The sequence below is a fragment of the Phyllostomus hastatus genome, unplaced genomic scaffold, assembly GCF_019186645.2.
Source record: "Phyllostomus hastatus isolate PE091 unplaced genomic scaffold, TTU_PhHast_1.1 phas_contig_195, whole genome shotgun sequence".
Lineage (NCBI taxonomy): Eukaryota > Metazoa > Chordata > Mammalia > Chiroptera > Phyllostomidae > Phyllostomus > Phyllostomus hastatus.
In genome coordinates this window covers 2,483,398-2,506,887 of record NW_025333706.1, presented here as the reverse complement: position 1 = coordinate 2,506,887, position 23,490 = coordinate 2,483,398, and the positions used below count along the sequence as shown (strand labels likewise).

At 39.9% G+C, this 23,490-nt stretch overlaps 1 pseudogene; it reads right to left on the bottom strand.

Moving 5' to 3' along the window:
• The window catches only part of LOC123815550, a 50,552-nt pseudogene extending 35,884 nt beyond the window's left edge, over positions 1-14,668 (bottom strand).
• Positions 14,669-23,490: the final 8,822 nt, after the last annotated feature.

The following is a 23,490-nucleotide window of genomic DNA, read 5'->3' as shown; positions in this document are numbered from 1 at the left end:
GATATCCTTTGGAAATTTGAATGAGGGGAGGGGTGAGGAACCTGTCTACAGGGGACAGACAGGGACTGGAGGCTGCACGTGGAATTGGCTACCCACTGGTCCCCTACAAATGTCCAGCATGTCCTGGCTGTAGTAGACACAGAAGCAGAATGTACACTCCTGCATGGAAACCCTGCAAGTTTTCAGGGACTGAGGCCTGTATTGATGGTTATGGGGGCACAGTGTAAAGGTAAAGACCATGCTGCTTCCCCTGAGTATTAGGCAATTGCTCCCCCATCATGAATGTACTGTTTATGTATCCCCCACTCCTGATTATATCCTGGGCATTGATGTGCTCCAAGGATTATGGCTGCAAACCACTGTGGGAGAGTTCCACCTGAGAGCATGAGTGGTAAAAACCATTCTGTAGGGACATGCTGAGTGTCCTCTCGTTCAGTTGCCATCCCCACGATGGGTGACAATGGTTAAACAGTACCGTCTGCTCAGGGAGCATGGGTCCAGCAGGGGCCAGCCTGCTGTGTAGACTGCTGTAGCAGTTCATCCATAAACAAATACAATCTGGTTTGACACTAGAGTTGGTCAGAGTAGCCAGTGGGTTCGTGGTTGCAAATGAAGCACCACCCCTGACTATTTGCATGGATAGTTGGGTAGTACCAGGGACTAACATTATGGATCTCTACATGGCATGCAAATAAATGGATGGTTAGGCATAGACCATTATGAGGGCAGGCCTTGTGGCAAGACCTATGGGTATTAGGCTGCCAGAAACAAATTACTGCGTATCATGTGACCATAGCCTCCCCTGGGAATGATGAGGCTGATACTCCAGCCTAGGTGTGATGGCTGAAAACAGTGCCTGCTGGCTGGTAAGAAAAATAAGCAACCCAGTGGCAACATGGTCACCTCATGTGCTGGACAGAAGGCCATGTGGTCCACTATATTTGGGGGTTACCCTTCACCTTAGCAGAGCTACAGGAAGCTTGTGAGATCTGTGTTGTCTGCTTGGGAGAGCATGCCCAGAGGCCAGTGGGAACTACCGGGCAGGTGGTACAGGACGAGTACCAGTGACCCAGTGGCAGGTTGATGTGATCAGACCCCTGCCTAGGTCAGAGGGGTATAAGTATGCAATCACATTTGTGGACATCGCCACTGGATCCTTGGATGCATACCTTGTATAGCACCAGGATCAAAAAGCAGTGATCACTGCACTGGAGTGCTCTTATGCACCACCTATGGGAAATCTTTGATCATTGAAAGTGATCAGGGGGTGCATTTTCCTGGAGTCTTGGTGCAACAATGGGTCCAAGACATGCAGATTGACTGGAAGTTCCATGTGGCCTATCACCCCCAAGCTCCTGGAATGATCAAACAATACGGTGGTCTCTTAAAGCAGGGCCTGCAAGCCACAGCTGCTATCCCTACATTGGGGGACTGGATGAAACACTTACTGATTATCCTCCGAACTCCAAACGAGAGGAGTCAGAGTAGGGGCCCAGCTCCAGTGGAAGCATTACTCCACCAGACTGCAGCTCCAATTCAGCTACAGGTAGACACTAAGGAGGCTTTACTAAAACTGGGCATGAGGAAACAAGGAAACATTCTGTTGCCTACACCTGAGGGCCTGGAGTGCAGACAAACAGCCATTTGGACATGGCCTTGGGAGATAAGGCCTCCCATATACACTAGGTGGCTTTTGTTGCCCTGGGGGACAAGGAGTACAAATAGAGCCCTGGGTGATTGGGACATGGCCCCTAATTTTGAAGGTGACATACCCAGGGCCAGCAGACCATGAAACACTGCTCTGTGGCTCCTTTGTGATATACCTATGGCCCACTATGAGTTCCCCACTCTTTTTGCAAGTAGATGCTGAACCCTCAGTCAAAGCACGAAAGGTATGGTATTCGCTCTTAGGAAGGCCCCCTCTGCCAGCCAATGTCTTATTGATTGACCAGAAACTTGCTTGTATTTTGCCTGAAGGTCATGATTTACCATTGTTAGTTTCAGTAACTGCTTTGTCTTTTTGCCCCTAGGGTAAAAACTAACACCCTAATTGATTGGGTACATACTTATGCCTCAGTGGCTAACCAATCAGTGTGCTGGGTCTGCAGTCAAGTCCCCCTTAGTATGGCTGTTGGCCTCCCATGGTGCATCTCTCTGGCTTCCATTTCCAATTGGACTTGGCCACAATACCAATTCCCCCTCCCACAAGCATCTCCCCCAGCTTAGTTCATGTCTATGGGTCATAAATGTAAGTTCTTTGGCTTCTCCTTTTCCTATACTATTCTTAACCTTCCCCTGTCTATTTTGTACCTACCATTTATGCCTCTTATTCCCTGTACCTTTTTTCCCCATTCTTGGCCCCCTCCTCCCTGCTGATAACCCTCCATATAATCTCCATTTCTGTGATTCTATTCCTGCTCTAGTCGTTTGCTTAATTTGTTTTTGTATTTTGTTTTTAGGTTCAGTTGTTCATAGTTGTGAGTTACTTGTCATTTTACTGTTCACAGTTTTGATCTTTTTCTTAGATAAGTCCCTTTAACATTTCATATAATAAGGGCTTGATGATGATGAACTCCATTAACTTGACCTTATCTGGGAAGCACTTTATCTGCCCTTCAATTTTAAATGACACCTTTGCTGGACAGAGTAATCTTGGATGTAGGTCCTTGCTTTTCAGCGCCTTCTTGACTGTAAGGGTTTTTTTTTTTTGAGAAATCAGCTGATAGTCTTATGGGAACTCTTTGTAGGTAACTGTCACCTTTTCTCTTACTCCTTTTAAGATTCTCTTCTTTTCTTTAATCTTGGGTAATTGAATTATGATGTGTCTTGGTGTGTTTGTCCTTGGATCCAACTTCTTTGGGACTCTCTGAGCTTCCTGGACTTGCATGTCTATTTCCTTTGCCAGATTGGGAAATTTTCCTTCATTATTTTTTTCAAATAAGTTTTCAATTTCTTACTCTTTCTCTTCTCCTTCTGGCATCCCTATGATTTGGATGTTGGAATATTTAAAGTTGTCCCAGAGGTTCCTAAGTCTGTCCTATTTTTTTTTTTTGAGTTCTTGTTTCTTCATTCTGTTCCAGTTGGATGTTTATTTCTTCCTTTCATTCCTAATTGTTGATTTGAGTCCCAAGTTCCTTCTCTTCACTGGTTGTTCCCTGTATATGTCTTTTTCACTGTGTATAACTTTCACTTTTTCCTTTATTTTGTGACCTCACTCAATCAGGATTTTGTGAGCATCCTGATTATTAGTGTTTTAACTCTGTATCAGATAGGTTGTCTATGTTCTCATCGCTTAGTTCTTTTTGGAGTTTTGATCTGTTCTTTTATTTGGGTCATATTTCTTTGTCTCTTGACTGCAACTCTTAAGTGATTACCTTTTTCCAAACCCCTTGTCTACACTTTCCTTCTTCCTATAAAAAATTTACTTGAGATAGAATGTTAAGATAGTTTTTGCAGTACATAACCCACCATCTTCTCAGATCACTGGCATCTGAATAAAGTGCCCATAAAGATTCTACCATTGTCTCTACTTATTGGTTCTGTTAGTTACAAATAGCACAAACACTGACCTCTCTTGTTTCAGCTTTAGAACAGGGGCCATCTTTTCACATGTCCAATGGGTGCCACAAGTCCTATGCTTAGCCCTCTCTCCACAAGGCCAATTCTTAACCTGCTTTAACCTTATGATCTCTACTGGCTTCATCCTAATGATTCCCTGAGACTTCACCCAACCACAAAGGTCTGTGGGCTCCAGTCAGGTGGTAGCTGTATTTGAATCTGTATTAAGCTGGTTTAACCACTTTGCCCTTACTTGATAACCCCCTGTGAACCTCCCTGTCTCAACTCACATATTTCTCAAAGTTCTTTCAGTGGCTGAGCCTAATGAACAGCCAGTTGGTGGCAGCATGTCTCAGTAGTATGCCTTGGGTCTTTTGCTAACCTATTTCAGGCCCAATACTGTGGCAGCCAACCTGGGTATGCAGCTTGGCCTCTCACACATTCACCTAGCTCAGGAAGAACAGGCAGCTACCAACTGTGGATTGTTTTGTAGCTCCTCACAGGTAGCCCAGGGCTGGTCACAAGCAGCATCTGCCATTGACTTGTACTGAAGTCCCTCCAAAGAGGCCCCAGATCCAAACACCGAGTGAATGGCTTCTGACCACAAGAGAATATGATCCAATTGGTTACACAAGGGGAACACACAAGGAGAAGCCTCAGGAGGCCCCAGAACCCAGTGGGGCAAGTTCTGCTACATAGGAGCAATCCCCACACAGCAGCTCAAATACTGTGGTTATAGCCAAACTCCCCTCTGCCAGCCAGCCTGAGTGTCAGCCCCCCCCTGCCCCACAGATGTACCAATAGCAATCAAGTTTCAATTGAAACAGCAGGGCATACATAACTCACACAGGGGGCTCTCTGGAGCACCTAGCTCAGGTGATCAAAGAAACTATGCCACTGGACCCCTCAGGACACCTACTGCATAAGGTATATAAGCCACCCTACCAAGATTGAGAGACATAGAACATCTACCTAATACATTGAAATAAATACAGAGAGGCTGCCAACATGGGGGTGGGGTTAAGAAATATGCCCCAAATAAAATAACAGGAGAAAACTCCAGAAAAAATAATTAAATAAAATGGAGGCAAGCCCTGGCTGGTGTGGCTCAGTGGATTGAGTGCTGGCCTGTGAACGAAAGAGTCACTGGTTTGATTCTCAGTCAGGGCACATGCTTGGGTTGCAGGCCAGGTCCCCAACAAAGGACACATGAGAGGCAACCACACATTGATGCTTCTCTCCCTCTCTTTCTCCATTCCTTCCCCTCTCTAAAATAAATAAATAAATAAATAAATAAATAAATAAATATTTTTAAAAAATGGAGGCAAGAAATCTACCAGATAAAGAGTTCAAAAGAATAGTTATAAGGTAAAAGAACTTAAAGGAAAAATAGATATGCTTAGTGAGAATTTCAATGAGGAGATAGTAAGCATATATACAGTGTGTGTGTGTGTATTATATATATATATATATATGCCAAAAACCCAGAAATGAAAATGCGATAAATGAAGAATACACTAAGAAAAAATACAATATAAAATCAGATGAAGAAGAGGATTGAATTAGTGATTTGGAAGACAAGGTAGCAGAGAACATCCATTCAAAGCAGCAAAAAGAAAAAAAAGAATGAAAAATTGAGGAGAGCTCAAGGGACCTCTAGGTCAATATCTAGTGTAACAACAGTTACATCATAGAAGTACCAGAAGAAGAAGAGAGGGAGCAAGGAATTGAGAACCTTTTTGAAGAAATAGTGACTGAAAACTTCTCTAACCTGGTGAAACAAAATAAATACAAGTCCAGAAAGGGACAGAGTCCAAAACAAGATAAACATAAGGAGGCTCATACCAAGCCACATTGTAATTAAAATGGCAAAAGTTAATGATCAGAGAATCTTAAATGCACCAAGAAAAACATAGGTATCTACAAAGCAGCTTCCATAAGACTCTCATAAAATATTCAAAGTGATAAAGAGCAAAAACCTACAACCTAGACTACTTTATCCAACAAGGTTATTTAAAATTAAAGGTCAAATAGCTTTCCAGACAAAACAAAACAAACAAACAAACAAACAAACCCAATAGCAGTTCTTCACCACCAAATCAGTATTACAAAAATGCTAACAAGACTTCTTTAAGAAAAAGAATGAAAAGAAAACATATAAAGAATAAAATGGCAATAACTATGTATCTAAAATAATCACTTAATTTTATTATTATTTATAGGAGAAAGTTTACTTAGAAAATCACAAAGGTAGATGAAGTGAGCTGTAGAAGAAATGGGCTCAGAAAACATTACAGAGACAAAAGTAGGGCCCTTGGAGCTTAGGAGAAAGGTAAAGGCAGCTTGCCTAGGACAATGAAGAGGGGGAGGGGAAAGGCATAGGCATGCTCCCTGAAGGGAGAGCTGCTGGGTCATCTGTTCTAAGGGCTTTTAAGGGTGGGATTTTTAGGGGAGGTCCCAGGGGAGGATCTCAATAGGATATTAATCAGTTTTTCAGATGTGTCCTTTAAGGGTTGTGATCTCTACTGATTGCTAGTCACCAGGGCAGAGGGTCATTAGTCAATGCCAATGTGTCCATCAGTGGATGAGTGGATTAAGTGGATAAAACAGCTATGGGATATTTACACAATGGAATAGTACTCTGCCATAAAAATGAAAATTTTACCCGTTGCAACAGCATAGATGGACCTGGAGAATGTTATGCTAAGTGAAATAAGGCAGTCAGCTAAAGACAAATACCATATGATTTCACTCATATGTAGAATCTAATGAACAAACTGAACTAACAAGGAAAACAGGGACAGACTGATAGAGAGCAGGAGAGCAGGCTGACAGCTCAGGGGTGGGTGCAGGGCTAGGGAATGGAGGAATTGGGCAAAAGAAAAAAGAATTCTTTTAAATGTAAATTGTTTAAATGCTTCATTCAGAAGACTAGGGTAGCTGAATGGATAAGAAAACAAAACACATTTACACGCTATTTACAAAATACCCACCTCAGAACAAAAGATACATACAAACTGAAAGTAAAGGAATAGGAAAAGATATTTTATGTAAATGGAAATGAAAAAAAAAGCTGGGGTAGCAATATTTATATATAACAAAGGAGACTTTAAAACAAAGGCAAGAGACAAAGGAAGATACTACATAATGCAAAAAGGATCAACCCAACAACAGGATATAACCCTTTTAAACATTTATACACCCAAGATAGGAGCACTTAAATACATAGAACAAATATTGATGGACATAAAGGGAGATATCAACAGTAATACAGTTATAGTAGGGGATTTTAATACACCATTGCCATCAATGGATTGATCTTTCAGACAGAAAATGAACAAGGGATCAGTGACGTTTAATGACACATCAGATGGATTTAATTAATATTTTTAGAGCATTTCACCCCAAAGCAGCAAGATATATGTTCTTTTTAAGTGCACATGAAATGTTTTCTGGATAGACCACATGTTAGACCATAAAACAAGTCTCAATAAATTTAAGAAGATTGAAATCATATCAGGAATCTTCTCTGACTACAATGGTATGAACATAGAAATCAATTTCAAGAAAAAAACTGGAAAACACAGAAACACATGGGAGCTAAATAACAAGCTACTAAACAATGAATGGGTTAACAAATAGATCAAGGAGCAATCAAAAGACACCACGAAATGAGTGAAAGTGAGAACACATTTTCAAATACAGAACATAGCAAAAGAAGTCCTAAGAGGAAAACTCATAGTAATACAGGCCTACCACAAGAAACAAACAAAATAAATCTCTACCAAACAGTATAACCTTATATCTGAAGGAAATAAAATAAGAACAAATAAAACCCAAAGTGAGTGGAAGGAAGGAAAAAATAAAGATCAGAGTGGAAATAAGTGAAATAACAATACAAAAGATCAATGAAACTAAGAGCTGGTTCTCTGAAAAGATAACACAATTGATAGGCCTTTAACCAAACTCTTCAAGAAAAAATAATAGTGAGAAGTCAATTAAATACATCAAAAACTAAAAGAGAAGTGATAACAGCACAGAAATACACAGGGTTATAAGAAAATAGTATAGAAAATTATATGCTGACAGATTGGTCAGTCTGAAAGAAATGGATAAATTCCTAGAAACATACAATCTTCCAAGACTAAATGAAGAAGAAGCAGAAAATCTGAACAGATTAATAACAAAAAATAAAATTGAAGCACTAATTTAAAAAAATACCCAACAAACAAAAGTCCTGGACTGGGTTACTTCACTCAGGTAAATTTTACAAAACATTCAAAGAAAAACTAGTACCTATTTTTCTAAAACTATTCCAAGGAATTTAAGAGAATTGAAAACTCCTAAGCTCATCTTACAAGTCCAGGATTACCCTGACTCCAAAACCAGATAAACACGTTACAAAGAAAAAAATTATATGCCAATATCCCTGATGAACATAGATGCAAAAATCCCCAACACAATGTTAGCAACTGGTTTCAGTAATACATTAAAAAGATACACCATGACCAAGTGGGATTTATGTCTGGTATAAAAAGTTGGTTCAAAACCCTGGCTGGCGTAGCTCAGTGGATTGAGCACGGGCTGTGAACCAAAGTGTCGGAGGTTCGATTCCCAGTCAGGCCACATACCGGGGTTGCAGGCCACGCCCCCCAGCAACATTGATGTTTCTCTCTCTTTCTCTTCCTCCCTCCCTTCTCTCTCTAAAAATAAATAAATAAAATCTTAAACAAAAGTTGGTTCAATATCCACAAATTAACACGACGTACCACATAAACAAAATGAAGGATAAAAATCATATGATCATATCAATAGTTGTTAAAAAGCATTCCATGAAACCCAGCACCTATGTACAATGAAAACTCTCAGCAAAGTAGGAATAGAGGGAATATGACATATTAAAGGCTATCTCTGAGAAACTCACAGCTGAAATCATACTCAGTGGAGAAAAACTAAAACTATTTCTTTTTAAGATAAGGAAAAAGACAGGGATGTACACTTTCACCACTCCTGTTCAACATAGTACTCAAGTCCTAATCAGAACAATCAGACAAGAAGAAATAAAAAGCATCTAAATTGGAAAGAAAACAGTAAATCTGTCATTATTTTCAAATGTCATGATACTAAATATAGAAAAGCCTACAGATTCTACCCAAAACTGCCAGAACTGATCATTAAATTCAGAACAGTAGAAGGGTACAAAATTAATATTCATAATCAATTGAATTTTTATAGTCCAGTAATGAACTATTAGAAAGTAAAATTAACAAAACAATCCCATTTAAAAAATACTTAGAAGTAAATTTAACCGAGGAGATAAAAGACCTGTACTCAGAAAACTATAAGACATTGAAGAAAAAAACTGAAGAAAATACAAATAAATGGAAGTATATATTGTGTTTATGGATAGGAAGAATTAGCATTGGTATAATGTCCATACTACCCAAAGCAACCTATAGATTCAACACAATCTCTGTCAAAATATTAATGCCATTTTTCACAGGATTAGAACAAATAATACAAAATTTATATGGAACCAAAATAGATCCAAATTTAGCCACTGTAATCTAGAGAAAGAACAAAGTTGGAGGAATCATGGTACCAGATATCAAAGTATACTACAAAGCTACAGTAACCAAACCAGCATGTTAATGGCATGGAAACAGATACATAGGTCATATGAAACAGTATATAGAGACCATGCCTATATAGTCAATTAATATATTAAAAAGGCAAGAGTATACAATAAGGTAAAGACAGTGTATTCAATGAATTGTGTTGGGAAAATGGGACAGATATATGCAAAAAATTAACTAGACCACTTTCTTACCCCATACACAAAAATAAACTCAAAATGGATTAAAGACTTAAATGTAAAACTCAAAACTGTAAAGGTCCTAGAAGAAAACATAAGCAGTAAATGCAGTGACATTTTTCCTAGCAGTATTTTTTTTGGTTATATTTTTTCAGGCAAGGGCAATAAATGAAAAAAAATAAACAAATAAGGCTTAATTAAACTAAAAAGATTTTGCACAGCAAAGGAAAGCATCAACAAAACAAAAATACAAGCTACTGAATGGGGGAGATATTCCCCAGTGGTACATATGATAAGGGTAACCCCTTATCATAAATCCAAAATTTATAAAAACTCATACAAGTCAATACCAAAAAACCCCCTAAACAATACAATTTAAAAAAATGGACCGCAGACTTAAATAGACATTGCTCCAAAGACAATATACACATGAATAATAATCATATGAAAATGTGCTCAATGTTAATAATCATCAGAGAAATGCAAATTAAAGCCATAGTGAATTATCAACTCACACCTGTCAGAATGAGTATCATTGTTAAATCAACAAACAAGTGTTGACAAGGATGTGGAGGAAAGGAAACCCTTTTGCATTGTTGGTGGGAATGAAGATTGGTATAGCCACCATGGAAAACAGTATGAAGGATTCCTCAAAAACTTAAAAATTCCTTATGGCCCAGCAAACCCACTTCTGGTTATATAGACAGAGAAACCCAAAACACTAATTCGAAAGGATGTATGCACCCTTATTTTTACTGCAACATTACTGATGATATTCAAAATATGGAAGCACCCCAAGTGACCATCAATCAAAGAGTAGATAAAAAATTATACATTTATACAATGAAATATTACTAGACCATAAAAAAGAATGAACTCTTACCATTTGCAACAGCATGAATGTACCTGGAAGGTATTATGCTAAGTGAAATGAGCCAGTCAGAAAAAGAAATGCCATATGATTTCACTTATATAAGGAATCTAAAGAATAGAAATAAGCAAACTCATTGACACATAGACAGACTGATGGTTGCCAGAGAAGATGGGGTTTTGCAAGCTGGGTATTTTTACCAGGTAAAGGTATTAAAAAGCACAAATTGGTAGTTATAAAGTAGTTATGGGGGTGTAAAGTACAGCATAGGGAATATAGTCAATAATACTGTAATAGCCTTAATCAGTGTGCCTCAGTCAGTTGAGCATTATCCCATAGAGTGAAAGGTTGCCAGTTCAATTCTCTGTTATGGAACATGCCTGGGTTGTGGGCCTGGTCCCTGGTTTGGGGGCATGTGAGAGGCAACCAGTCAATGATTCTCTTGCACATTACTTTCTCTCTCTCCCTTCCTTCTCTCTAAAAACAAATAAAATCTTAATGAAATAATATTATAACAACTATATCTAGTGCCAAGTGGGTACTTGAAATATCAGGGGGATCACTTTGTAAATGTTATGTTTGTATAATGACTATGCTGTATGCCTGGAACTAATATAAAATAATATTGAATGTAATTAATTGAATAATAAAATAAAAATAAAAGCTTATGTAGTTGCTAGGTCCTACAAAAATATATAAATAAATGTGGAATCTTTAAAATCAAGAAAGAGAAGCAGCATGTACCAATAATATAGAGTCAATTCACAAGAAAAGCAGATAAACAATAAATTTATTTTTAAATGCCCAAACTCATTGGTAATCAATGAAGTGAGCATTTAAATAACTATATATCATTTCTAACTCTTCAGACCAAAACAAATAAAAAATTGGAGAATCCAGGTGTCAGCAGGGGTGTGGGCAGCCTGTGTGCCACTTGCCTGGAGCACCCGGGAATTGGTGTTGTCATTTTGAAACAACCTGGCCCTCTCAAGTGATGCTGAAGATATGCTGCTAGCAGTTTCACTCCAGCAAGGTACCCAGATACCCATGCTCAGTTACAAGGTCACATGTGTAAAAATGTTTGCATAGTCATTGTTTGAAATAACAAAAGTTCATAATAAATAGAAACAATCTAAATATTAAGAGAGGAATATTATTGAGAAGTAAAAATGAATTATCAACAGATCATTGCAGATGAAGCTCATGAATACAATGGTGAGCAAAGACAGTTGCAGAAGAATATACACAGCATGATATCTTTTCTATAATGTTGAAAATGGTGAATCAATCCTATCCTAGTTCAAGAAAAATACAGATGTGAGAATTCTAGACATGAAATTTTCAGGAGAGTCGTTATATCTGAGCCAGGAGTTGTGCGGGAACTGAAGCACACATGGGTCATTTCCACTTCAAATATAGGGTCAGGGCTTCCCACGAACTGGCCATGACATGGAGCAGTTCAGTTCTGCTAACATGAAGTGCCCCTGTACCCTGGGCTGCAATGCAGTCTTGACTGATGAGGTAGATAGGGTATAGAGGACACAAGATAATCTGAGTCCTTTCCCTTGCATTCAGAATTGGGTTGTCTAGGAGACAAAGGGAGGCTTTAGTGTCCTAAGGAATGACATCTTAGTTAAATGCTATGAATGGTGGCAGAGATGGCAAGGATTGGTGAGCATACACAGACTGTCATGGGTGCTCTAAAGAATAAGAATCGTGTGTTTTGAAGGAATGGATAAAATGGAGCCAAAAGCCTGAGGAGCAGAAATGGAAATGAGCTCTGTGACAAAGGGGAGAATGGAAAGGAGATTGAACTGAAGTAAACGCAAAAGGAAATGGCTATACTTGTGCCAGTATTGTCTGCTCTCATGCTACAGTACACAGAAAAATAAGCAGAATCTTATTAAAATGTGATAAAACATTGAGTTTTCCTCCTTCTTTTATATAAATGCCTGAAACCCCCAAATCTAACATGCTATTAGAGATCTTATCTTTTCAGGTAACAGAATTGCCCAGAGTTAATGTCACCTTGGATACAGGTTGGCAGATGATTATGTTTTACGTTTTGGAGAATGAACAACACTATAGCATATCCTCTGGTGTCTAGTTCTCTGAGGTTGACCACTAGGCTTTTTTTTATGATTACACTATTTTTATTATTAATGGAAACCTTAGCTGATCAATATGGTATCCCCTCTGCCTTTCTCAGCTTCTTCATGACAAAGTAGCTGGCTGTGGCTCTGTGGCTGTGAGAAGCTTGAGTTAACCTCCAGGTTTCATTTTATGGGGCATCAGTGCGTACCACAGAAGCACATGGGCTCTTCCCAATGTGCCGAGTCCAATCCAGGAGGAGGCTACTTTATATTGGGAGCTGCCTTGCCTGGTTTCAGGAGCTGTAACCCGCCCATGGCTACAGCTGAGTGAGCAACCTTAGGACCATAAACCACTAAGGAGACAAAGCTTATCTCCCTGGCAGGAACACTGCCTCTGCTCCTTTTACTTCATCCATAACTGGCCCCCAATGCTTGATCAGTTAGTCAGTGATGGTTAAAAGTCCCCAAGGGGGGAATGACCTAAGACAGACATGATCACATGGAGGCCCCAGGGAAGGACTTGGGGGACTATGGAGAAAGGGGGTGATGGACCCTCACTCCTCGGCTTTGACAAAGCCTGAGTCCTCTTCCGCCTGCGAGAAGTCTCCCAATTTCTTGGCTATTGCTTCCTCTGCCTGACTTAAGCCTGAAACAATGACAGAGGGCGGTGCAGCCCTGTGCTGGAAAGGGCAGGTTCCCTGGGTAATTAGGCCTGAGAAAGAATACATAAATGTCTATGAAACCTGCTTTGCTAAGAATGCTCTTAATTAAATGATAAAGGCCCAAGCAGGAAATGAGTTTGTTTCCCAAAGTTTTGTAGCTCTTTAGCTAACAGACCCTGACTCAGAATGAGCCCTAATGGTTCTTTGTATGCTATCTATCGTTTGATCCTTTCTGCCTGAAAATGATTAATAAGCTGTACCTGTATTCCTGTGCAAATTAAACCTGTTTAGGCAAGGGTGCACACACTCTCCTCTGGAGAGAGTGGCCAGGCCACTCTGAGGCTCTCTCCCCTTGAGAGAGTAGCCGTGCCATCCCTTTTCCTCCACAGGACTCAGTAGTCCATGTGAATTTATCTCATATCTCATCCATAATGCTGTGGACACTGCGGGCCAGTGTCTGTGTCACTCTAGGCACCGACTCTTTAATTTCAATCTTCTTCTAGGAAGATCATTCCATTTCTCTAGTAATTACTTTTTTTTGCTTTTATCCCAGAGTTTGGCTCACTGGTCCACCATGATGCAGAGAAAGCTGATCCTTTCAACCCTTCAGAAGAGTTTTTTTTTTTCATGAATTGTTTTAGTGTAGTCTTCTTCACTCCACACTCATTCTTCATACCCCTTGACCCTAGGAGTCCCCACAGACAGAAACTTTTCCTTCTGCTCCCAGTTTCTCTTTCAAAGTTCCATCTGCCCTTGGCCATCCAGGCCCATCTCTCTATCCTGTACCTGACACTTCGATATTGGTCTGAAGATCACCCACAAAAGGAGGATGTCCAGGAACACTGTCAATAACAAGCAAAATCTTGCAAACTGTTAGTCTCCAAACAGTACTTCTCCATTTCACTGGGATAGCAATTCAGGAGGACATCTTAGAAGACAAGCTGGGTCATCATGACTTCTTATTGCTCCTGTAGTAACACACTGGTGGTGTGTGCTTATTGAAGTGCTTGAAGGCTCTGGAGTTCTCAGAGCCAGATCACAAGGGGCTTCAGTTTGTAGCCTGTGACACTGCCCCCAGGCAAGACAGTTATTCTGTCCTTAAAAGCCTTAAATTGTGGTATTGACTTGGCCTCCTTATAGATTCAAGTTCTTCCAGGCATTCATTTCCAAAGTACAGAGTTTCATCCATATTGAATATTTTCTCTGGTAAGTAATTTTCCTCCACAATTAGCTTCTAGAGTTTCCAAAAATTCTTTAGCTGCCTTCACATCAGCACCCACAGATACCACTCATTTTCACATTATGTAATGAATAACTCTTCTTGAATTATTTAAACCACCCAGAGCTAACAGTAAATTCAAAATCATAGCTGGTCCAGCCTTATCTTTCAACATCACAACTATTACCTTTGGCTGTGGTCATCATGGGTATGGACAGGGACAGGCTTCTGTGTCTGGTCTTCAATCAAGGTCATTAGAAGTTTCTCCACATCTGACATGGGCTCTTCTTGAACTTCTGTTAGTCTCATTTCCTTCAGTGAAGCAGATCCTGTAACAGCTTCTGTCACTTTTTTCTTATTGGTAAAGATTATGGCTGTGGTGGAATGGGACATGCCTGACTGGTGAACAGTAACCATTGCTGACTTGCCATGTTCCTTGCCATGTTCCATGTTCCACTTCTGATTTTGTTTTCAGGTCAATCACTGAATGTGGCCTCTTACTGGCAACACTAACAGTGGATTGTGTGTGCTTAGTGGCCATGATGAACAAAACAACACAAGATTAAATCAAGCATGAGAGAAAGTGATTCGACCAAGAGACTTAGTAAACATGAGATGTATGAGGCATAACAAGGCATACTATTTTATGTATAGCAAACTTATTTTCTTATATAAATAGAAAAATACACTTTAAAAAAGAATAAAAGGGATAATATAGCAAATACATAAGCTGTTACCACAGTCATTTATTATCATTATTAAGTGTTCTGTACTGTATATAATTGTATGTGCTATTTTATACAGCTGGCAGCACAGTAGGTTTGTTTATGCCAGCATGACCACAAACACATGAGTAATGTATTGTGTTATGATGGCTGTAATATAACTAGGTGATAGGAATGTTTTAGCTCCATGGTAATGTTATGGGACCACCATTGTATGCATTATGTCATTAATAGAAATGGAAATGTTCTGATACAGCACCTGACTGTAATAAACACACACACACACACACACACACACACACCTCATTGGTTCTATCTCTAAAGAAACATGACTGATACAGTAAGATTTTTTAAAAAAATGTATAGGCACATGCAGCCTATTCTGTCATGTTGAATTGAAAGGAGCCTTATATTTTTTATCTTTCAAAAACTCTATATTTGTGTAGGTTTCAAGTGTATAGTTCTATTGTCATCCCAATAAATTTAGTTAAAATTCTTTTTTAGAAAGAATTCGGATGAGTTCATGGTGACCTCAGGGTAGAATGTCACATCTTATAGATGAGGCTAAGCCAGAGAAAGAAGTAAATGCTCAAGGAAAGGCTATTTTACCAACACTACACAATCTACCTTGATATTTTATGCTCACATAATTTGTTCTCCTTTCACTTAAAGAAATCCATTGTTCTGGGAAAAAACCCCTTAAATTTGTAACTAAAAGAGAACATAGAAATCATGTAGTATAACCATTCAGGAAACTAAGCTCTAGAGAACACCAATGACAGGTCCAACTGGCAAAGGAAAATATGTCTGATGTCATTTGCTTTTGAAAGTTGGCATATCCTCTGTACCACAGGGTTTCTCCAAATACCTGTGACTCCTTCCCCTGGCTTCCAACAAATCTGGGACGATGCTGCAAATCTGAAGGAAAATTATTGCCAATTTTAATCCCAAGAATTCTCTCTCCAGCAATATTTTCCTAAGGGGAATATTTGAAAGCAAGCCTGTGATCCTGCTGGTGGGAAGCTTCTCTTTGCTGAATCTAAGGGGTCCACCTCTTTTGCTGTTTTTCACCCAGCCAGACCTTGCTGGGACCGCTGGCTGTGTATCTCCCACCATCCTAATGGTGGGAGAGCAGGAGCCCTACTTTGCCCACATATAGTCCCTGTGCTTAGAGGAATCTGTTGACAAGCACTGACACTCAAATTCAGAGTTCCTGATTTAAACTACAGTTTGTTTCTTATTTAAGAAGGTACTTGTGAATGTAGTATGCAGCCTGTTTCCTATTTAAACAGCTAAGGATAAATGTGGCTTGTGAAAATGAAGCTGAAGAAGTCATTGTCCTTGAATAATTAATTACTTCATCTTCTCTTGCAAAAATTGGTTTATTATCTCAAATGGAACTCCTTCAATTTTCATTACACAGTGTACAAGTGACATTTAGATAAATGGCTTCTGGCATCCTAGGTCGATTCTTTGCTCTTTAGGAACCTCTCCTGCATGCAAGATTGAGAGACTGGTGGAAACTATCCTTTTGAAGGAGCACAACTCATCAGTAACAGTTGTTTTTCATTCCTTTGAAAAACAACTGTTACCACGGAATTGTGCTCTTTCAAAAGGAGGGGATTATAGGCGAAAAGGGTGAAGGGTTCACAGGAACAATTATAAAGGACACATGGACAATAAAAAAGGGGGGATGGGGAGGGAGGTGGGGTAAACTGGGGTGGTGGGGAGTGGTGGAGGGAATAGGCAGAAAACTGTACTTGAGCAACAAAAAAATAAAAAGAAGGAAAAAATTATTTTATTGTTGTTCAAGTACAGTTGTCTTCATTTACCCCCCACCGCAACCATCTCCACCTCCCTCCCTTGCTTCCACCCCGCCTTGGTTTTGTCCATGTGTCCTTGATAGTTGTTCCTGAAAACCCTTCCCCTCATTATCCCCTCCCAGCTCCCCTCTGGTTACTGTCAGATTGCTCTTTATTTCAATGTCTCTGGTTATATTTTGCTTGCTTGTTTGTTTTGTTGATTAGTTTCCACTTAAAGGTGAGATCATATGGTATTTGTCCCTCATTGCCTGGCTTATTTCACTTATTCCTGTGTTAGTAGCAGCCCGAACTTAGTTATTGCAGCAAGAATGATTGGAGAACTGAGATTTCTTTTCCTATTTTTTTTGCTGTAACAAGTTAAGTTAGAATTTTTTATGGTTAGGTGAAAGAGTAAAGCTATAATGAACAAAGACAGAGCATTTATTCTGCTTGTGTCTCTCCTGATGTTTTCTCAATGCTCATAATTTTTAATACAGCTGCTTATTGTAAGTCTTATATTATAGGGCATTAAATATCATACAATGTTAATTATCATCAATACCTATTCTTAAAGTTATGTGGAGTATTGGAATTGGAAGCATATCTCTCTTAAAGTATAGATGATGAGGTAGAAAAACTACAGAATTAACCTTAAAAAGCAAAAAAAAATGCTTCTGGGAAAAAAGAAAGTAAAATAAGTTTACTCAGAGGTCTATTTTGAAAAAAAGAAGAAAGGAATTTTCTGACAGGCTCACTTGAGTAAAATAGGTGGCAATTGCCAAGGTATGCAAATATAAATATATAGAAAATTTAACAGCTAATCTCTAATATTTTCTGGAAGGCTTTTGTTGGGCCTGCAATCATGGAGATCTCTGTGGACTGCCAAGTGTTCTTTCAAATGATTTGCATAAGTTTATAAGAGGAGGCTTGAAAGTGAAATTGTCTAAGCTTAGAAAATTATAATTCAAGGCAAATGGATGTGTCCCTTAAATGCAGGGACCAAAACACACATCAAGGTCCCATAGGTTCTGTTGATTCCTTGGAGTCTGTACCTGAAAAGTGGGATCCTCTTTCTGTGAGTGTTTCTTATGACACACAGCAGGAATTTCTAAATTTGGATCCATGGTCCTATAAGAGATTGAGGTCCCACAAATAATCAGAAATCAATAAAAGGAGAAAATTTTACAATAAAACCCATACAAACTGTATGACTACTTAACAAATACAAACTGGAAACTAATTGTGGTACAGACTATGAAGAGAGCAGAATCAGGGGCTGGGTGATAGAAGGTACATTAGTTTCCTGGGACTGCTGTGATGAAGTCCTACGAACTAGGGAGCTTAAAGTAAGAGAAATTTGTTGTCTCACTGTCTGGATCTGGACTTGTGGAAGCTAGAATTTAGAGTTCTGGAGGCTTCAATCTGTTGTCAGGGCTAGGCTATCTCTGAAAGCTTGGGGAGAATCCTTTTTTCCTTCTAACTTTTGGTGTTTGCTGGTAATACTTGGCATTCCTTGTGTCTGTCACTCCATTCACTGCCCCTGTGGTCATATAGCTAGTGGTCTTCTTCCATACATCTCTTCTCCTCTTCTTAAAACAATACCAGTCATTTTGAAACAAGGGTCCACTCTACTTCAATATGACCTGAATTTCTCCAATTATTTTTGCAATAATCCTATGTTCAAATAAGATCACATGTCTGAGTTACTGGGAGATAGTTTTCATATATCTTTTTGTAGAAGCACAATTCAACAAATTTAGTAGGGTGTGATAAAACTTTAAGCAGACTGATCAGGAAGGCCTCTCTGTGGACAGTGCATTTGGGAGTAGATTTGAAGTAGAGAATGTAATAGGATGACCGTGGCTGGATGAGCTCACAGAGCTGAAGACAAGCATGTGCAGCAGCTATGTTGGTAGGAAGACCTGGGTGCATTTAGGCAACTGAAAAAGGCTAGTTTGGTTGGCACCTATAAGCCTAGTGAAGCAGGCAAGAGATGAAATTGGAGAGGTAGCAGGCTGCCACATCATGTGAGCCTTGTGAGCCAACATAAGGGTTGGGCTGGATTCTAAAGATCAGGGATGCCCCTCCAGGGCATCCCAGCTCTGCTCCTCCTGGCTGCATTGGGCACAGACTGGAGGTCACCAGTACAGATGAGGGGAGACTGCTGTTTAGAAGCTCAGTATCAACCAATGATACCTTCATTTTTTTTTATTCTTCAGAAAGGACAAGAGAGAGAGGGACAAAAACTTGTGTTTGCTACCTATTATGCAGATAGAAAAGGGAGAAGTGATGTTGTGGAAGATACAGATGCTTAGAAGGAAGGTAATTCTGACTACACGGGAGAAAATGGCTTGCTAGTGGGGAGATGTGGCTGTGCCAATGGCTAGAGATGTCCTGCTGCTCTGTGATTTGTCATGATGGAAGGGGGAAGGATGTGGTCTTCAGTGGGGATGGATGGGATATGGTAGAGGGAAAGAGTCACTGGGGCAAGGAAGGGAGACCATGGGAATGAAAGAGCAGAAAGTAGGGTGAGTATTTCAGGTGGCACTCTATGGGGGTGGAAAGGAAGGCCACCGAAGGATGGAAATGTCAGATGACTCAAAAGATGGCAAGATGAAAGGAAGAGGGGGGTACAATCCAGAAGGAGGCAAGGATTTTGCCACCAGAGCAGAAGTTATGTCTCCGAAGGGACAATGCATGGAGATCAAGGAGTTGATAGGGCTTGAAAAGCAAGTCTCTGCATGATGTGCTATAGGAGAAGTGAGGACAGCAGAAAAGTCAGCTCTTCATTAGGGCATAAAAGTGGCAGAGTCTTCCCAAAGCAGAGTAGGATTTAGAGGAACTTGATGAATAAGGCACAGTGTTCCATAGCATTCAGTGGAAGTTTTGGGAAGGAGGAAAGGCAGGGCTGGATCCAGGAATGTACAGAGCAGTTAGAGCTTACAAAGTTGCATTTTATGGATATAAACATCTATCTGTGTTTGTTAATATTTTATTAGAACAAGAGAACTAGGTCAACCTTAGATAAAAATAGGGATTAAAAAACTCTCAGATTACAGAAAGCAGATGTCAGTTTTAACATCTGTGTAGCCCTGGTAAGCTGAAAAGACTAAAAACAAATAGAAAGCGTGATGTCCTGTCCTTATTGTGGTGCATATGGCATCAAGGGAGAAGAGGAAGAAAGGCAAAACCTCCTTAGACTTAAAGGCACGTAGTACATTTGCGTAGACCTGAAGGGATGATTAAAGATGCAGAATCAGGATCAACACTAATGGAATGACACATACCTTTATTCTCTGCAAAAAGACTTGCCTCTGAGATTCTTATTCATATCAAATGGATGCCATACTTTCCAAATTGTTTTGGCTATTGAAGTGGCCCTAGCACAGCACCACACAAAGTACTCACACAGGTCTAAAGCCTCAGAGCCCCAGTATTATGAGATACTACATGCTGTTTTCAGTGGCTGGAGTGTGACTGCTAAAGGCTTTCAGAGAACTTGTGTCCTGGGAATTTTCCTCAGAGCAGCATACATGCATTGGCTGACCCAGTGCTGGCTCCCCATGTGGGGCATCTCTGAAGAGCTCACCAAACTTCAGAGCTCTTACTTTTGGGGCCAGTGAACTCATGGACAAAAAACAAAGAAAAATTGAATTTTCTTCTTCCCATTTGTGGGAAGCCATTATATTCTTGGGTCTGGGCTTTCTTTTCTCCAAGTAGATGTAAAAAGCTTCTTCCATTTCAGAGTCGACATCTTAGTTTGGAAGTTGTGGCCCACCCAGGGATTAGATTAGGGTGACTCCACAGGGGAGAAGATAGAGGCAGGAAGAAGAGAGTCATGGCTATTTCCAGAGGTGGACATCCTGACTGCTGATAAGATTGCTGGGAAAGGGGGTGTCCTGTAGGCACTGGAGTCCTGTACCCCCCCCCATGTGATAAAATATTAGAAGGGATGACTGAATAGGCAAGTACTGTGGTGCGGGACCAGAAGCATCTGGGGTTGGGGTTTACCACTCCCTCAAACACATTCTATCAAGATGGTACAGCCTTGCACTAATTTCTAAGGAGATATGTTAACATGACATTTGTTAAAATATATATTTAAAAAAACAAACTTGACTGCAGCGAGTTTTAAGCTGTACTGTGCATCATCAGCATTGCCTAGATTGTTTGCTGAAACACAAATTGATGGGTCCCACCTTGAGTTTCTAGGTCACTAAGTCCAGGGTGGAGCTGAAATCACCATTTCTAACAACTTTGTAGGTGACAGGATAAAAGGGAGACAGTGAAACTTAAGGAACAGTGTCCAGAGATGTGTCTTTTATTACATGTCTGCTTGCTCAGCAGCCAACTAGGGAATCTCTGCCTCATCTCTCAGCTCATACCCTTGAGGTTGGAAGTTGGCTCTGCCTCTCCCTTGATGGTGTCTGTTACTCTCTGGACCTGTGTACCCAGGTCCCGAATGGAACTTCTAGCTCTCAAATGGACCATGTGGGACTGTGAGAGAAGAGGGTTGAAATGATGGGTTGTACAGTTTGATAATATGCAAAAGTGACCAGCAGAGGGCAAGAATAGGGCTGGAGTTCAGCAGGTGCCCACTCACCCAGTTGGGAGCCTGAAGTGAGCTGCACTTTTCCCAAGAAAGTTCTTTGCACAAAGGGTCCTCTGACCCTCAGGTCATGCACTGCCTTGAGGAGGCAAGAAGAGAGTGATTGTGTCCACCTGAGAGGGTCTCCCCCGCAATTTGCACAGAGGCAAAGTGTAAGCTTGCAGAATCCTAGGTCCCTAGAGAAAAGTTGAATGCAGCTGAAGAGGATACTTTATGGCCTCTCAAAAAGACCATGGGGTACATGTGTGAGTCAGTGAGAAAAACACGACTTCCTCAAAATGGGGAACACTGGATCAGCTGAGCCAGTTTCAACTTGCTTTAGAAAGTAGAAGAATGTTACGTTGTTTTTCCCTCTGAGCATATTACTACTAGCTACCAGTCTGTGCTCCAAGTAGTTGGCTATGCTCAGGACATGCTTGCTCTAAGCAGCCTCAACATGACCAGGAAACTTGGTAGTATTACACATTTTGGGACCTAGCCCCAGCCCTGCTAAATCAGAAAATGTGGGCTGTTTCCCACCTGGCTGTGTATAGCAAGCCCCTGGGGTGATTCTGGTGCACGATGAAATTTGAAAGACACTGACCTAGACCTTCTCACCTCCAACAGGCCTAGATGCCTCTTGGGGATATTATTAAATCTGATCCTGACACTCAGTTTCTGGGAGCAATCTGTTTCTTCTGGCCCATGAAAAGTCAGGGCTTGTGGGGAAGTGACAGGGAGATCATTTTAAGTGTGTTGCTCCTATTTAAATGGGGCCTCTGGGACCCATGCTTACTTTTTTAGAACAAATAGTAATTATATGTGGCAAAATGCAGGATTCTTCCACAATGCATAATTTGTAGAATAGAACTGGTGCTCTTCCAGCTGTAGAATCTTGCTTCCTAGTAGCTCTGGGCTAAAACTGACTTTTTGTCTTCAATATTTTTTAGTTTTATGAATCTTTTTACCTTTCTCTGTTTAGTCTGCAACCTCTGTCTTATCATTTAACTTAACCCAATAGCCTACATTTTGAATTGCCGCAGAAAACAACTATCTGACTTGTTAGTCTGGATGGTCCTTTCAGATTCCAGCAATGGCGGCAGGTGGTGCCCAGAACCTTACACAATGTATCCAGACTCTCCTAGGACATCTTTCCCCATGGCCACCCATTCCCTGGAAATGGAGAGGAAACTGGGAATGCAGTGACTACCCTGTTTTCTGGCATTGGTGAAATAGAGATGGATTTGCCAATGGTAAGCCTTAACTAACGGACAAAAATGGTGTATTCTTTTCATATTCCAATGGCCATATCTTTAAGGTCAGAATTAGCATGAACTAATGAGCAAAATAAATTTTCTTCATCATCATTATATATTTCTTGAGTAAGATTTTAAAGACACATTTCCTGTGAATAACAGGGTAGAAATTTAGTTTGGAAATGAACATCAAAGGATAATGCTGTTTGAAATTATGCAGAAATTCAGAAACAGTTTTAAGACAGGTTAACGAGCTTCTGTCAGCTAAATCAAATTGAAAATCAGAAAAATATTAATATTGCTCAAATCTTAGAAAATTTAGTACTGTTTATAAAGAGTTAAAATAGGGAGAACAAATTATCCTCAAACCCATAGTTTAAATTTATAGATCAGTGTTACAGGCAAGCATTTTTAAAATGTCAGCACAGAATTGTTAGTCATAATAAGATATTTCTTGCCGATTCACTAGTTTTTGACCAATACTTCTTTGACAAAATTGTTTATCAATGTCAGAAAATAAACGTGGTTATTTCCTTGAGACAGTACTGTGAAACTAGTCAGTGAAAAGGTAGTTCTAGCCTCAGGTTGCCAATGATGTTTTTGTCATTAGGAGTTCCTCAAATTAAAATGTATTAACCTGCACTGTGTGGTTGGCTACTGGCACGGCCCCATTTTGTCTGTCTTCTAAATTGGTAGGTTTTTGATTTAGTGTCTGGACACTGAAAGAAAGGCTTGTGTGGTTAGTAGTAATTATAGTTGGTAATGTGAACGATCTAAAGCGAAAGAATCTGGTACATTTTCAATGAAATTACTTTAATTCATTGAAATCTCAGAAAATTACAGTCCTGGCCATCTATTCCAGAAGCACGCAGTAGGTGGCACCTCAAAGCTCTTTGGTGGA